This window comes from Camellia sinensis, chromosome 1, assembly GCF_055761805.1.
Source record: "Camellia sinensis isolate YWXY chromosome 1, ASM5576180v1, whole genome shotgun sequence".
Taxonomy (NCBI): Eukaryota; Viridiplantae; Streptophyta; class Magnoliopsida; order Ericales; family Theaceae; genus Camellia; species Camellia sinensis.
This window is the reverse complement of record NC_138961.1, coordinates 140,266,818-140,285,859: the sequence shown is the minus strand read 5'-3', so window position 1 is coordinate 140,285,859 and position 19,042 is coordinate 140,266,818.

Genomic DNA, 19,042 nt, shown 5'->3' with positions numbered 1-19,042 from the left:
CACACACAACTTGTGCATTCCCAGATGACCTCTTTTATACAGTTTACCTCCGCAGATGATAAATTAGACTGTCATTCGCCGTATTCCCCTTTTGTCCTTGGCATTTGCCCCTGGTGGATAAAACTCCTTTTCCAAGAAGTTCCAATTATCGTAGTACCAAAGTTTCTTGTCTTGCACTTCATCTATCGCGGCAATAGTTTCATAAGCCAGCGTGTATTTTTGCTTGATGATAATCAGAAGTATCCGAACTCCAAATGGATGTCTACCATAGAAGATAGAGTTGCTAAAGCATCAGTAAACCTATTGTTCTCTCTTAGTAGATGCATAAAAGTCAGCTTTTCAAACCTAAAAATCAAAACATCCAGGGTCTGATAGTAAACCATCATCTTTTCTTCTTTGACTTTCCAATCTCCATTCGCTTGAGAAACAACAAAGTTCGAGTCCCAGATAACATCCAATCTTACTACCCCTAGTTCCAGGGCGGCTTCTAAACCAGCAATACACACTTCATATTCTGCTTCATTATTGGACACCTTGAACCGGAGTTTGAAGGCTAAAAGTATATAGAAGTCGTCGAGTGCTATCAGCAACACACCTATCCCATAACCGTACTGATTGGACACTCTGTCAAAGTACATCGTCCAAGTTTCCTCCTCAACTTGCAGAATGGCTTCATCTCGGAATAAATATTCCACTGCCTCATCTCCTTCTACCGGGTGGTCTGCCAGGAATTCTGCTACAACTCTTTCCTTGACCGACTGGCAGGTGACATATTTGAGATCAAATTCGGAGAGAAAAAGCAACCAACAAGCTAGCCTACCCGTAAGGGTCGGTTTCTCAAAAAGATATTTGATGGGATCTAATCTCAAAACTAGGATTACAGAGTGACCTAACAAGTAGTGCCTCAACTTCCTGGTAGCCCATACCAAGGCTAGACAAGCTTTCTCCAATAGAGTATAGCGGGTCTCGTATTCTAGTAATTTCTTGCTCAAGTAGTAGATGGCTTTCTCCACTCTATATTCAGATTCTTGAGCGAGCATGCACCCCATGGTCATGTTTGTTACTGACAAGTACAAAATCAAAGGCTTTTCCGGCTTTGGCGATGATAACACACGTGGATTTTAGAGGTATTGCTTAACCTGTTCAAAGGCAAATTGACAGCAATCATCCCATCGGAATTTCTTCCCTTTCTTCAGGAGACCAAATAGTGGTTCACAAGTCAAGGTTAATTTGGAAATAAACCGTCTTATGAATGGTATTTTACCCAGAAAGCCTCGCACCTCCTTTTTAGTCCTTGGTGGTGCCATTTCTAAAAAGGTCTTAATTTTGGAAGGATCTACTTCGATGCCCCTCTATGTGATCAAAAAGCCCAGCATTTTTCATGCCGTTACGCCGAAGGTGTATTTCTGCAGGTTCAACCTCAATCTGTATTCCCTGATTCGTTGAAATAATTTTTTCAAGGCGATGTAGTGGCCCTCTTGTTCTTTGGACTTGACAATCATGTTGTCCACGTACACCTCGACCTCTTTATGGATCATGTCATGCAGAATGGTGGTCGCAACCCTCTGATAGGTAGCTCCAGCATTTTTCAATCCAAGCGGCATAACGTGGTAGCAGTAGGTATCCCATGGCGTAGTGAATGTGGTCTTCTCTCTGCCCTCGAGCGCCATCAGAATCTGGTTGTACCCAAAAAACCCATCTATAAAGGATAGCAATGCATGGCCTGCAATGAAGTCCACTATCTCATCAATGTGCGGCAAAGGAAAGTCATCATTCGGACTGGCTCTGTGCAAGTCTCGGAAGTCTACACACACCTGGATTCTACCATCCTTTTTCGGCACTGGGATGATGTTGGCAAACCAAGTCAGATACTCAGATACTAACACGAAACCAGCCTCGATCTGCTTAGTGACCTCTTCCTTGATTTTCAGTGCCCAATCGGGACGGATTCTACGCAACTTCCGCTTGATCGGTCGGGTATCAAGGTCAAGACGGATCTGATGCTGTACAATCTCAGGATCGATTCCAGGCATGTCTTCGTAGGACCATGCGAAAACATCTTTGAAATCTTTTAACAAAGAGACTAAGCGCTCGAGCTCCTCCGAAGACAACGTGGACCCGATCTCGACCAGACGCGAATCCTTCTCAATACCTACATTAATGGAAATGATTTCATCAGTACAGGGTTTAGCAAACCTCTCATTCTCTCGATTAATCAAGTTTTTCAAAACCAGAGGAATTCCTTCCTCTTCGTTTTCATTCAAATTCTGAAAATCATAGTCAATACAATAAACCAACAGCATAGAGAAGTACACAGAATTCGCAGAGTTCTCATTCAAAAGGTCCAGATCTTCGGTTACAGACTCAAAAGAAAAGCTGAATAAAGACCTAGACAGGATTTTGGTATCCGGGTTACCACCCTCCAAAAATACCAGACTCAAACTCAGAAGAACCAGAATCTGATCCCGACCCTACAGACTCAGGGAAATCAGATTCTATTTCATCACCCAACTCAAAACTAGATAGATAACCTTCCTCCTACTGCCAAATAAGAGATGGTGCCTTTGATGCATAAAACATGCTACTGGTTAGGTTCACACCAGGTTCCTCCCAGATCACAGAGATAGTAAGGTTATCCCTCAAGTTCTCTGGGTCGGCCGTAGGGTTTGTCAAGAGATAAGCCAGTGATGCCCCTACTTCAAGTTCGCTGCCATCTGAGTCGCTTTCCATGCTCTATTCAGCTTTGCTATTTGATTCAGTCCTTTCCTCATCATCACTATTCTGCAGCTGCAGATCAAAGAAGATCTCGAACCTAGAGACACGCTGTTTCGTGGAATTCACCCAAGGCTGGGGAAAGCCACAAAAGGGGAAATCTTCTCCCTCCCGAACAAAGTGGCCATTCAGCATTCCCTGGATCAGCTTGTGGATGAGCTCATAGTGCTTCCCGACTTGCTTGGCTTTGGCTCTGCCTCTAATTTCTTCTCCTTTCCTGATCCAGTCCTCTTTGGTGGATACATAGCCCATAACAAAGGCATGTGGGTTATGCAGCACGTCTGTCAATGCTACAACACCTTTCCAGCCACTTCTTATGAGCCCCATTCCTAGCATATGCTACAGTTTGTTCATAAAACAGATAGACCAGGCGCTAACATACTTGCCCTCGTCTGCGGCCAAAATGGTCTGCACTACCCGTGCAGACCATTTTGGCCGTAGACGAGGGCATGTATATCAACGCCCAGTCTATTTATTTTAGCCAGAGTGAAGCCCGAAAGGAATACATCCTCCTCACCATGGGTGATCTCCAGCACTGGTGTAGTCACCTCCGATGGCAGGTGAATGGATGAATTCCCAAAAATAATCGCCACTCCTTCCCTATAAGGGTACTTCAACATTTGATGGAGAGTGGAGGAGACAATTTTCACATGGTGTAACCAAGGCCTCCCTAGTAGCAAATTGAAGGTAGCCGGCACATCTAAGACATAAAACTCAACCTCCTGCTGAGTTGGGCCCACCTGAACTCTAATTCGCGCCATGCCCATAACTTCCCTTCTCGTATTATCATACGCCCGAATTACTTGGGCTATGGGCACGAAGTCTGCTGGTTTAAGATCGATTGCACAGGCTGTGCGAGAAGGACAGACATTGATGGCCGAGCCAGTATCCACCAACACCACCAGTACCTATTTCTTCCTATACTCCACAGATATGTACAAAGGTTTGTTGTGAGCTGAGCCTTCCGGTGGTAGTTCTTTATCAGAGAAAGTAAGGGTTGGCCTGGCACCACTTGTGAAGACTAATCCCACAAACTGTTCGGGCATAGTGTCAATGGACAATTTAGCCTTGTCCATCACTGACAACACTGCTTGTCGGTGCACCCAAGAGGCCATGAGAAGACCCCATATTGAGATGTCAGCTTGGATTTTCTTAAGCTGCTTTAACACTGCCTCTTCTTCTAGTTGTTTCTCTTTCTGTTTCTCAACCTCTCTGTCTTTTCCAGATGCCTCAGCTTGATCTAAGTGCGGGGGATCAAAATACCGCCCACTTCTTGTCATGTCATCTATTTTTTCAGCATACCACGTGTTGTCTGGAAGGCACTCACCTTAGTCTTCATTGGTGTAGGCCAAATGCAAATCGTCATTGTCCCACCATACACCTTTGGTAGTCGACAAACAGTTGTCCGACTCCGTTTGTATTACCTTCACATCACAGGTATCCCCCATAGGGTGTTGGGCCATTATTGCTTTTTAGTTGTCTTCAACCCTCTCTCATTCAAACTGCTTCAGTGCAGCTTCCTGTTCTATGTCCGCAGTGCTCACAGCGCCCAATTCCTGAGCTGAATTTTCTATACCAGCATTCTCCAGGAGCTTTCCCTTCTCATCAGCCCTTTTCGACCACTACAGCAATTCCTGCTTCATTTCCCTCCGATTTCATTTCAGTTCCTTTCTCCTTATTCGGCTCATCACTCAGCCATCTAGAGTTGTCAGTTAATCCGTTCAAGTCGAACCAGCCAATCTGCACATCCCCTTGATCCTGCTCGTCAAAGAACTGCAGGTTGTCTAAATCCTCATTGAGTTCTACCAAATCATCCAACCCTTGGCTTGGGCCATCTTTCCTAACCACATTGATGTCTACCCAGGTCGGTAGCACTAGTTCGGGTTTGATTTTAACGGTTGGCATAATGTAGTAGCTCGGATCATACACCTCATTAGGTAAGTCCTCAAAACTCTCCGACAATAGACTCGTACCTTTCCCCAAGGTAAACTCCCCTTCCATTGTAAGCATCACCACAGGCTTGGGTTGGGAGTTGGACGTGTCCATCATGCACAAATCTGTGCCTTTTGGAATGAACAACGTCGGCTTTGGTAGGTGGGAAGGGGTAATATATACGTTGGGGTAATAGGGGGTGGCTAGTGTATGGATCAGGTTGAGATTTCGAGGTGGGGGGACTTGATTATGGACTGGGAATGGATTTGTGGTCACGTTGGGTTTTTGGGGTGGTGCGATCACCTTGTTGTCAAAGAGGTCTTGAATCTCATGATGCAGTCGGAAGCATTGGTCGGTATCATGACCATGCTATTGGTGAAACGCTCAGTATTTTGCAGGGTTGTGTTTAAGTGGAAGAGGATCAGGCAGTGAGCGAGGCTCTAATGGTTTGAGGTGCCCGTTTTTGACTAGCACCTTCATGGCTTGGGATTGTAACGCCCTCAAAATAATAACATTAAACCCAACAAATAAGACGAGCGTTGATAGATAAACTAACCACCTTCTATCATTCATTAGAATTCCATTACATAAGTATTACATGTTAATCTCATAACAAAATGCCCTACGGGCTTACAGCTTTCCAAGTTAACACTTGGTTACAACAAAGAGTTCTAACTCGTTTACACATTAAGCCCTTGGCTTGAAATTACATGTAATACATCAAAAGTAAAACGACAAAACTATGCCCGCCACTAGCCTCCCAGCTATGTCCTTGGAGGTGGCATGCTTCCTGTACCTGAAAATGATATTCCCATATAGGGTGAGCCACAGCCCAGTAGAAATACACTAAACCAACCATGGACAATGACTAAAACATTAGCAATTGATAGTTGGTCAACACTGATACAATCACATAAATTACATATTTATGTCAACGACTTACAAGTCCCAATTACTTTTCACTTTCCCTTTTTCAACAGATAAGCATGCTAGCTCTATCATCATTTCCACAGATATGTATAAAAACTATATCTCACATTCAGATAAGCATAAAAGCTATATCCACATTCTCAACAGATATGTATATCAACAATATCCACAGATAAGCATACAAGCTGTATCCACACTCTACAACAGATATGTATATCAACAATATCCACAGATAAGCATACAAGCTGTATCCACACTTCACTTCACAAAGATAAGCATATGAGCTCTATCTTCACTTCTCTAGACAAGCATATGAGCTCTGTCTACGGAGTACATCCCCTATCTCCTCCAAATACCTATCCGGTTTAGAGGTCCATCCCCTATCTTCCCCTAAACCGCGGAGTACATCCCCTATCTCCTCCTCTACACATAACGTATATAAACACATTGGTTCTATATACAATCACACAATACAAACAATTAATGTATTCTAGCAACTGTCAAGTTCCATAACACATTCCATTGATTAGTTTCAGTTTGCCTAATCAACATACATTGTCTACAACAATCACGACTATCCTCCACCGATAGCCCAAAGCAGTTATTTCTAAAACAGAAAATAAATGCACAATTGGATATTCAATCAACATTTCATTTCCTCATTTCTCACCAATTAATTATCCCAATTAATTAAACAATGTAATTAGGCCATTTTCCATAATTACCATTTCAACCCTTAGGTCCCATTTTCATCAATGATTCAACAATCATTCTATTTTTCTATGCCAAACATGCATCTAGGTTTATTATGAATTAAACCCCAACTTTTGTAAAATTACACAAAAGCCCCAAACTTTCACAAAATTACCAAACCAAGCCCAACATCTCAAAATACCAAAATTTAAAGACAAAACCCATAGAGAGGAGTAGGTTATCCCTACCTCAAATTCGGAGTCCCAAAGGAGAAGACGAAAAAACCCAACGTGCTCCAAAACCCGAGATTTTCAGATTAAAATGAAGCCCTCGACGATCAACAACTTTTTTGTAAAGGCCAAAGGTGAGTAAATCACTCCTACTAGATCAAAACCTAGAGAGAAGGTAGAGTCTAGAGTGAGAGGCTCAACAATGGTGATTTTGGAAAAGTAAGAGAGAGAAGAGAAAGTGAAAAAGTGATTTGAAAAGTCACAATTTCGGGACTTAAACCCAGTCTTCCGCTCGAGCGTAAAACACCCCGCTCGAGCGGCCACTCACAGACTTCCGCTCGAGCGGCCAACCTCCCGCTCGAGCGCAGAATGCACTCGCTCAGCACTTTTGCAGAAACAGACCTACGCTCGAGCTCCCAACCCTACGCTCGAGCTCACAACACTACACAACAAGATACTGGATGGATGTAATCTACGCTCGAGCGCCAACACCTCCGCTCGAGCGTACAGGCCAAAAATCTGGGCAACTAGTTTTGGTTTCTAAACTCAACCAAGCTGTAACAAACCCGCTCAACACATCCTATAACTCAAATACAAAGTAAGAAAGGATGTAAACAAGATAATAAACAACTACCAACATCCACGGGCACATGCCCGGATCACTATACAACAAGGGTAAACCCGGGATCGCTATAACCTCCCCCCCTTAAAGAATTTCGTCCCCGAAATTAAACACAAGTTTTCAAAACAAGTTTTCCTTCATTTTAGACAATGTTACAATTTAACATTCAACAATTCGACCCATTACCGGTCATCCCATCCCTTTAACAAGAGACATATCACAATATGTAAACAACATATGTATTTTCAACATGCATTAACATTATGCACTATCTTTCCAATTTCAACAATATATTCAACACATATAGTGTCACATTCAACTTCCATAAGAGGCAAGTTCCAAAACATACTTCCAATAACCAAAACATTTTCAATGTTTCACAACTTAAGACATATATAAAAGCTCTTAAGTTCAACAAAAGTAAAATTTAAATACAAAATTACATATCAACAAACAAGTCCGGATATTTCTCTCGGACTTCCAACTCACGTTCCCAAGTGGCTTCTTCCACTCCGTGATGTTTCCACAAGACTTTCACCAAAGGAATGGTCTTGCCACGCAAGGCCTGATCCCGCCTATCCAAGACCCGAACCGGTCTCTCCTCATACGAGGCATCCTCATCTACCTCTAAATCAGTCCAATCCAACACATGTGATGGATCTGGCTCATACTTCCGAAGCATACTCACATGAAACACGTCATGCACTCCGGACAACTGCGGTGGTAAGGCTAATCGATAAGCAACCTCACCAATCCTCTCAAGGATCTCAAAAGGACCAATAAACCGAGGGGATAACTTCCCACTCTTCCCAAACCTCATCAGGCCTCGTCTAGGTGATATCTTCAGAAAGACATGATCGCCTACCTCAAACGCCAAAGGCCTCCTCCTACGGTCGGCATAACTCTTTTGTCGACTCTGGGCTGTAACAAGCCTCCTACGGATAAGCTCAACTTTCTCCGTCGTCTCCCTAACCAACTCCGGACCCAACAAAGGTGCATCACCCACCTCGGCCCAACAAACTGGAGACCTACACGGTCGGCCATACAAGGCCTCAAACGGTGCCATACCGATGCTAGACTGAAAACTGTTGTTGTAGGCAAACTCTACCAATGGCAAGTGCCTCTCCCACGTCCCACTAAAATCCAGGACACAACCCCGAAGCATATCCTCGAGGATCTGAATAGTACGCTCGGACTGCCCGTCAGTCTGAGGATGATAAGCCGTACTAAAGGTCAACTTAGTGCCCAAGGCACTCTGCAAACTCTGCCACAACCTAGCAGTAAAACGAGGATCTCTATCTGAGACGATCGCCACTGGGACCCCGTGCAATCTCACTACGTCCCGAATATACAAATCGGCAAGATGATCCACCGAATCTCTCACGCGCATAGGAATGAAGTGCGCTGACTTAGTCAACCGGTCTACAACCACCCAAATAGCATCACTACCCCGTTGAGTCCTCGGAAGACCTACAACGAAGTCCATAGTGACATGCTCCCACTTCCACTCGGCAATAGGCAAGGGTTGCAACAAACCCGCTGGCCTCTGATGCTCGGCCTTCACTTGCTGGCAAGTAAGGCACTTCGATACGAAAACAGCCACATCTCTCTTCATACCCCGCCACCAAAACTGGCGACCCAAATCCTGATACATCTTAGTACCTCCCGGATGCACCGCAAGGCGCGAATGGTGAAACTCTCGGAGTACTTCCTCACGGCAAGCCTCCGGTACAAACAAACGGTTTCGGTATCTCACACTCAGGTCGGGATACACCGTCAAACCCTTCTCAACTTTCCCACTGGAGATCTTCTCTCGGAGGGATTCTACCTCAAGGTCACCTCTCTGTGCCTCTAACACTCTAGTCACAAGTGTAGGCTGCACAACGACAGAAAACAAGGCCGCAGCCTCAACAGATTCGCCCAGTAGCAAATCAAACTCGCCAAGTGCTCCCAACATCACCCATTCCCGGATGGCTATACAAGCTACATCACTAATGGTCTTCCTACTAAGGGCATCGGCCACAACATTGGCCTTTCCCGGATGATAATGTAATTCAAAATCATAATCCTCGATGAACTCCATCCATCTCCTCTGCCTCAAATTCAAGTCTCTCTGTGTAAACAGATACTTCAAACTCTTATGATCCGAGAATACCTCGAACCTCTCACCATAAAGGTAGTGCCTCCAGATTTTCAAGGCAAAGATCACAGCTGCTAACTCTAGGTCGTGTGTGGGGTAATTCTTCTCGTGTATTTTCAACTGGCGTGAGCCATAAGCTACCACTTTCCCCTCTTGCATCAACACACAACCCAAACCCTCTCGTGAGGCATCACAATAAACCGCATAACCCAACCCTCTCTCCGGAATAATCAATACCGGAGCGGTGGTCAATCTAACTTTCAGCTCTTGGAACGACTTTTCACAAGTCTCACTCCACACAAACTTGACTCCCTTCCGAGTCAGTCTAGTCAACGGTGACGCTAACCTGGAGAAATCTTTCACAAACCGACGGTAATACCCAGCTAATCCCAGAAAACTGCGGATCTCAAACACACTCTTAGGCTGTGCCCAATCTTGCACTGCCTCAACCTTGGATGTATCAACAGACACCCCTTCCCCGGATACCACGTGGCCTAAGAATTTGACTTCCCTCAGCCAGAACTCACACTTCCCAAACTTGGCATACAGCCTATGGGCTCTAAGTAACTCAAGCACCACTCTCAAGTGTGCCTCGTGCTCCTCCTCAGAAGACGAATAGATAAGGATGTCATCCACAAAGACAACCACAAATCGATCTAAGAACTCCCGGAAAACCCGGTTCATCAAGTCCATAAAGACTGCCGGTGCATTGGTAAGCCCAAATGGCATCACCAGAAACTCATAATGGCCATACCGCGTACGGAATGCCGTTTTCGGAATATCCTCATCCCTGACCCTCAACTGGTGGTAACCCGATCTCAAGTCTATCTTAGAGAAACAACGGGAACCCTTCAACTGGTCAAACAAATCATCTATTCGGGGCATAGGGTACTTATTCTTAACCGTAGCCCGATTCAACTTCCGGTAGTCTATACACAATCTCAAGGCACCATCTTTCTTTTTAACAAAGAGGGCCGGTGCTCCCCACGGTGAAACACTAGGGCGAACAAAGCCCTTATCTAGCAATTCCTGGAGCTGAACTTTCAACTCAACCAACTCTGCTGGAGCAAAACGGTAAGGTGCCATAGAAATCGGCGCCGTACCAGGCACTAAATCAATAGAGAACTCTATCTCTCGGTGAGGTGGCAAACTAACAAGATCTTCGGGAAAGACATCCGAATACTCACAAACCACCCTCGGCAATACATGCTGGGTCTCACCACTCTCACCACTCTCAAAGCTAGCAAGTAGACTACTAAGCTCACTTCGCCCTCGCGAATCATACCCCGGTGGCAAAACACTACCAACCCGGTCTCCCAAGAAATGGAACCACTCCCCGCTCAAGGTACATAATGTAACCCTCTGGCGGTAGCAATCAATAATAGCCCGGTATGACGATAACCAGTCCATACCCAAAATAACATCAAAACCCCTCATGGGCATGACAACAAACGGAAAAGGAAGCCTATAGTCGGCGACCTCTATATCACATCCTCTAACACCCTGTTTCAGAATCAACTCACCACCCAAAGGCGATACCACACAAATAGGAGATGCTAACTGTGCTAACTCCAATTCCAAAACAGATGCAAATGCAGCAGATACAAAAGAATGAGATGCACCCGTGTCTATCAACACATTAGCAACTGAGTTGCAAAACAGAAAAGTACCTCTCACTACTGATGGAGCCGGTACTAAGTCCTGCGCGGTAACAGCATACACGCGCCCCGTAGGCCCCTGGTCTACCTGCTCACCTCTCGGAGCAAAAGACTGCTGCACAGACTGGGATGACGAAGCTCCCGGATTGGCCCTCGAGGCCTGCACAGACTGAGCTGGCTGAAAACCCTGCGTCTGCCTAGAACCAGACGCTCCCGAAGTGGCACTCAACTGTGGGCAAAACCTCTTCATGTGCCCAGGTTGTCCACACTGATAACAAATCAAGAGCTGCCCCCTGCCCAAACTCTGACTCGGCGGTCTAGCTGAAAAAGAAGCAGCTTTCTGACCCCCACCCTTCTGCGGGCAAACAGAAACCTTGTGACCCAGCTGGTCACACTTGTAACAAGTGAATTCTCCCTGACTGCCTCTCCCCGAGCCTACACTAGGCACTGGAAAGGTCGATCTAGAGACTGCACCCTGAAACTGCTGAGGGTTATAACCCTTCTGTCTCCTGCCATCACCCTGACTATCCTGGCTCCTCTTGGAGCCTCTCTGACCCTCATCCTCCTCCTGCATCATAAGCTCCATATGAGCTGCAGCGTCCACTAGGTGTCTATACTCTCGAATATATGACCCACCAATTCTCAACTTGAGGCCCCGCCTCAACTTCCGCTCAAACTCATAGCAACGGCGTTCCTCAGACGCCACCAGTTCAGGTGCAAACCTGGACAGACTGGTAAAAGTAGCCTCAAACTCGGCCACTGACAAGCCCTGCTGATTAAGCCGGCTAAACTGATCCCTCAGCTTCTCCCTAGCTACTGCAGACAAAAACCTCTCCTGAAAAGCATTTATAAACGCCTCCCAAGTACTGCCCACACGAGCTTTCTCGTATTTCCACCATTGACCCGCATCTCCCTTCAATTGGAAGGATGCCAAGGTCACTTTCAGTGCTCCGTCCTCGATGCCAAGCATCTCAAACGTCTTCGTTGTCTGTTCGAGCCATTCATCTGCCTTAAGCGGCTCTTTAGGATCCCCGATAAACTCGTCCGGATTACACCGGAAGAACTCCCTCTTCAAGAAAGAAGGCCCTGCCTCAGCTGCCTGATTCCCAGCTCTAAGAATACCCAAAGCTCCTGCTATCTCTCTGGCCAAGGCACCCATAGCCTGCTGACCCACTGGCTCGGCCACATTGGCCTGCCCAACTCCCTCCTGCACTGCCGGAATCTCACCCGGTAACGGTACTTCCTGCCTTGCAGGTCTACCACGCCTAGCACCTCTTCCTCGTCCTGACATCCTAATAAAGGTAACACAGAACGTTAGCACATTCATAAGTGTGCCGAAACTAAACACTCACGTCCTAATGCATGGACAACTGTAATTCACTCCACATAAGCACATAAACACATAAGCACTTACGAATTTCATTTCCGGATAATGATAGTCCCGAGGCGTTACTAGAGTTCCGGTTAGAAACAGCATTGATCAAGTGCTTTTCCAACAAGACTCCCAGAAACTCAAGGATCCAATCAACATCCTAGAAATTAAATCCCATACCCACATAGTCACATAAGCATGTTATCACTTAAGCACATAGCATATGATCCCACATTTAAGTCTCTATCAAGCGAGACAAACCCATTGTGATCCTAATCACTTCCCACGTACCCAAAGTATTCGAACCCGGTACGCTCTGATACCAAGTTTGTAACGCCCTCAAAATAATAACATTAAACCCAACAAATAAGACGAGCGTTGATAGATAAACTAACCACCTTCTATCATTCATTAGAATTCCATTACATAAGTATTACATGTTAATCTCATAACAAAATGCCCTACGGGCTTACAGCTTTCCAAGTTAACACTTGGTTACAACAAAGAGTTCTAACTCGTTTACACATTAAGCCCTTGGCTTGAAATTACATGTAATACATCAAAAGTAAAACGACAAAACTATGCCCGCCACTAGCCTCCCAGCTATGTCCTTGGAGGTGGCATGCTTCCTGTACCTGAAAATGATATTCCCATATAGGGTGAGCCACAGCCCAGTAGAAATACACTAAACCAACCATGGACAATGACTAAAACATTAGCAATTGATAGTTGGTCAACACTGATACAATCACATAAATTACATATTTATGTCAACGACTTACAAGTCCCAATTACTTTTCACTTTCCCTTTTTCAACAGATAAGCATGCTAGCTCTATCATCATTTCCACAGATATGTATAAAAACTATATCTCACATTCAGATAAGCATAAAAGCTATATCCACATTCTCAACAGATATGTATATCAACAATATCCACAGATAAGCATACAAGCTGTATCCACACTCTACAACAGATATGTATATCAACAATATCCACAGATAAGCATACAAGCTGTATCCACACTTCACTTCACAAAGATAAGCATATGAGCTCTATCTTCACTTCTCTAGACAAGCATATGAGCTCTGTCTACGGAGTACATCCCCTATCTCCTCCAAATACCTATCCGGTTTAGAGGTCCATCCCCTATCTTCCCCTAAACCGCGGAGTACATCCCCTATCTCCTCCTCTACACATAACGTATATAAACACATTGGTTCTATATACAATCACACAATACAAACAATTAATGTATTCTAGCAACTGTCAAGTTCCATAACACATTCCATTGATTAGTTTCAGTTTGCCTAATCAACATACATTGTCTACAACAATCACGACTATCCTCCACCGATAGCCCAAAGCAGTTATTTCTAAAACAGAAAATAAATGCACAATTGGATATTCAATCAACATTTCATTTCCTCATTTCTCACCAATTAATTATCCCAATTAATTAAACAATGTAATTAGGCCATTTTCCATAATTACCATTTCAACCCTTAGGTCCCATTTTCATCAATGATTCAACAATCATTCTATTTTTCTATGCCAAACATGCATCTAGGTTTATTATGAATTAAACCCCAACTTTTGTAAAATTACACAAAAGCCCCAAACTTTCACAAAATTACCAAACCAAGCCCAACATCTCAAAATACCAAAATTTAAAGACAAAACCCATAGAGAGGAGTAGGTTATCCCTACCTCAAATTCGGAGTCCCAAAGGAGAAGACGACAAAACCCAACGTGCTCCAAAACCCGAGATTTTCAGATTAAAATGAAGCCCTCGACGATCAACAACTTTTTTGTAAAGGCCAAAGGTGAGTAAATCACTCCTACTAGATCAAAACCTAGAGAGAAGGTAGAGTCTAGAGTGAGAGGCTCAACAATGGTGATTTTGGAAAAGTAAGAGAGAGAAGAGAAAGTGAAAAAGTGATTTGAAAAGTCACAATTTCGGGACTTAAACCCAGTCTTCCGCTCGAGCGTAAAACACCCCGCTCGAGCGGCCACTCACAGACTTCCGCTCGAGCGGCCAACCTCCCGCTCGAGCGCAGAATGCACTCGCTCAGCACTTTTGCAGAAACAGACCTACGCTCGAGCTCCCAACCCTACGCTCGAGCTCACAACACTACACAACAAGATACTGGATGGATGTAATCTACGCTCGAGCGCCAACACCTCCGCTCGAGCGTACAGGCCAAAAATCTGGGCAACTAGTTTTGGTTTCTAAACTCAACCAAGCTGTAACAAACCCGCTCAACACATCCTATAACTCAAATACAAAGTAAGAAAGGATGTAAACAAGATAATAAACAACTACCAACATCCACGGGCACATGCCCGGATCACTATACAACAAGGGTAAACCCGGGATCGCTATAGGGATAGGGTCATTTAGAGTTGGGTAAAAGTCCTCTAGGATAGGGTAGGGTTGGCTGAAGTTTGTGGAGCTGTGTTGGCAAAGGGATTGGCAACCTTGGTTGTGGTGGTGACAACACTCACATTTGACGACCTCACAGCTGTGCTACCACTGGTGGTAGCATTGGAACTACGCACAAAAGGCCTTTTTGCTGGCTTCTTCTCATATGTAATCAACCCCTGTTTCATGGCGTCTTCTATTTGCACCCCCCATCTTATAGAGCTTAGTGAATGTGAACAGAGGTAGGACGATCATCTTCTGTAATAACTTCTCGTGCAGCTTATGGACTACCATCCTTATCTGATCTTTCTCAAAAGGCCTTGTGGTCTTCATTGATGCCTTAGCCCTCCATCGTGTTACAAATTCTGAGAAGCCCTCCTTCAGCTCTTGGCGTGTTGCCTCGAGATCACAAGTTGTGACCTTGATTTGTGTGTTATACGAATACTGTGCAATAAAGGCCTCAGCCATCTCCTCCCAGTTATGCTTGACAGAGTCTTCTAACTTTGCATACCATATAGCCACTATACCCGACATGGTCCGGCCAAAGAAAGACAGCTTTTGTAGTCTAGTCAGGCCCATCAGCCGCAAGATATCAAAAAATAGCCAAAGATGAACCATCAGATCTCCAAAGTCGTCAAATCGATCGATGTATGGCGTTTTGAACCAATCTTGCAGTGTTACTGCAAAATCGGTATATCCATCTTCTATGTCCGGGATGGAGTTAACACCTTGTGCTCTCTTGAATAGCTTCTCTAGTTTGTTAACCTTGAGTATAGTTGGGTCAACCTCAAACTCAAACGAAGCTTCAGTTTGATATACAGGTGCTTTGAAGGCTTGTACTGGGATCGGCTTTGCTAGATTGCCCTAATTCTCTTGGACATTGGTAGTATGAGTAGTGGTTCCAGGTGTTGGGATACTTGTGGGAAGTGCATGAGATACAGAGGTCGTTGCCGGCTGTGGTTGCTGTTGTTGTAGCGTGTTTATTACCTCGGCCTGACAGACAGCATCTTGCTGTAGGGTTTCAACTGTTTACTGTAAATGATGAATCTATTCCTCCATACTGACTAGGGGATACTGTGTCATTGGAATAGGCAATTGATCTCATGCTGGACTAGAAGTAGAATATTATCCCTGAACCTGACTGGACGCAGGTGAATTAAAGGGTAACTGCTGTAAAAACTGGACTGGTGAACTCTGCCTGACTCTCATCCGTCTTATAACCGGTGGGAGTGAAGTAAACGCAGGCTATCCTCGAACAAGATCCTCGGCTTTATAAAACCTTCTGACTCGAGTCCAGAGTACTTGGGGGATATCCGAACTTTCTGAAGCTATGGTGATAAACTACCTAGCAAAAAGAAATAAAGCAAAAAGAAAGTAGTAATCAGAAATTGCACAACACCTCAGCTAACGATGTTATCAACATAGATGTAATCAAAGCTGTAGGACTGCACTCGACACTGAATTCTGCCCCCCAAAACAGAGACCAAACTCGCAACTGATGTGCACATTCCTGTATAGTTTCACTATAAAGCACATACCAGTTAAGTAAGAGCCAAACCACCCCTATGAGGGGGTAAGGTTACCCTGTCCTAGTCTCGTCAGGAACTAGGGTTTACTATTCAAACAAAGTGGTTTCACGTAATCCTATATTTGGGCAAGCATCCTGTTCTAGTTTGGAACAGTCTTTAGCGCTTTTCGATATGCAAATAGGCCGAATGGTCAAAAGGGTACCTCGGCATGACTACCTAATATACCTCTCGCACCTAACACCGAGAAGTGAAAAGAGGATCAAACCGTACAGCGGTAGTCTAGATCCAAGGGTTGAGGGTTGTGTTCCCATCATGGTAGAGCCCACGACCGGTCAGCCTTTTGGCAAGCTTTTAGGCAAGCCTCCGGCAAACTGTACAGGAATAGCAGATGGAAAACACAGTGACTTAAGCGCACCAATGCAAATGCAAATGCAAAGAACATATAAGTGTAGATAAAATTTCACATCATGAATTTCAAGTCAAGTTCTCTAATTTTCCCAGCAGAGTCGCTAGAAACTGTAGCTTAACTTTTCGTACCCCTTTTCGGAAGATGAATAAGCCCTACAGTATCAGACTCCCGTGGTTCTGAATCTGATCTCACAAGTGCAATGTGAAATAGATAAACACCAAAGAGTCCAAATCCGGTAAATCTTTTGAAAAATTGATTTTGAATCAAAATGTCAAAAATGGACTGCTTTCCAGATACAGAGTCGCCACCTAAATATTTTTAGAAAATCTAGGAAACCCATAACTTGTGCCAAGGGCCAGGTGTCCGTTATCACCAAGATTATCTCGACTCGGGAACTTAGGTACGAGAGGGAAGGTCATGAATTGAGCAGCCCCGCTCACCCGATAAAAGATCGGCCTCTACTAATCATGATATGAATCTTATTTACATTATATGCTCTTGTCCTAATTTATTAGGCTAGCATTACTATGTGATGTGCACACACACAAGTATAGACTAAGTTTGCAAGAATTGGAACACTTGATCTCATGTTTTTTGCAAAATTATTTCGAATATGTACCACTTGAAAAAGTGATCGCATATAAACATTACCCAGATTATTCCAATTCAAGCAATTAACCTCCATCCACAGGCATTCAAACAGTTTATCAGATAAGCACTTAGCCTCATGGCAAGCATGCTAGTCATGGCAACAATCACACGCATGCGATATGCTAAAGCAATAAAATGCTCACCTAGTACTCCAAAGCAAGCCAAAAGAAAAGAGTTAGAAAAAATGTATGATCCTAACTAATGCAATATGACTAATGCAACACATCCGATATGCAATTACTAGGCTCGACTACTAATATGACATATGAATCAATTTGATAGCATGCGGTCTAAACACATATTCAAAGAATGTTTAACTAAAATGCAAGTTAGAATGATGAACCGAGTCTCGGTGCATGCAGAACAAGTGGATCCAAACATGAAGTATGTGTAACAACCCTCGTCATTGTTTACCGAATAACCACTGATTACCGTTAAACTGAAACTGATTATGACTGATAAGTGAACTGAATAAACTATTGAACTGACTAAGTATACTTGTTTAATTGTAATTCTATCTGTTTGGTTATTTGATTATCTGTTCGTGTCTTTGTGTTTAAATTGCAAATTGAAGGCCTTATCGGCGGCCGAACTGGAAACCGATTAGTGTTTTACGATCATCGTGATTTATATGATTTTATGGTGTAATTACCTGAAAACTGATTAGGTATGATTAAATTAAATTAAAATGAGTTAAATTGCATTGGTACACTTATTTACCATTTTGCCACACTTAGTGGCCCACTACATGAGCCATGTTTGAGACTTATTATATACTTAGGCAACTCTTCATCAGCTCATTTTCATTGTTTTGCCGACCAAGAGAGTTAGGGGGAGAGAAATTGAGTTCTAGATTGTGTTTTGCTTGGAAATTAAAGAAATTGTAGAAGAGATTGCATATTTGAGCTCCCTTCTTGGACTACAAGACCTAAGGTAGATCATTGACCTTCTTTATTGTGTATTTGAACTTATTCTTGCATAATTCTTGGGTCTTTAGTGATTTAAGGCATGAATTGGTTCAAAAGTGTTGAATTGGAGCTTAATTGTTGCATGCATGTGTATATATTGAAGTTTTGAGGTTGTAGCTCGTAATTCCCCACATGCATGTCCATGTTTTAAGAGTAGTCCATGATTTCATCATGTTTTTAGAAAGAATTGGCTCAATTGAGCTAGCATTTGAAGCTTTGAAGTGTTTAAATTCATGCATGTTCCCTATTCGTCTTGTTCATGAAATGTTGTTTGAAATTGGATTTATTTGAAACACCCTTGGGCTTTGCTTTTACAAATTGAGCTTTGAATCATGTTAAAGTATGAGTTTTGGGATGTTTTCTGGAAAATTGGCCCAAGAGGATCGAAATTTGTGTTTTAAAACTTGGTTTTGAGCTTGAGGTTCAAATATGGAATTTCCAGAATTTGGACTCACGCTCGAGCGGGGTGATTGGCGCTCGAGCGTGGAAATCGTGCTCCCAGCATTTTTGTTCTGTTTTGAAGTCCGCTCGAGCGGAAGAATTGACGCTCGAGCGGGACATTGTGTCTCTGTAGAAACCCTATTTTTGACCGACCTTAAGACTCAGACGTCACCAGTTGAGCGCTTGGTGATGTTGCATAATGTGCTCGTTCAGAAGTTTCGGAGTCGCGGCCGTGAGCCCTGCCTCCGGATTTCCGAACCCTCTTCTGTG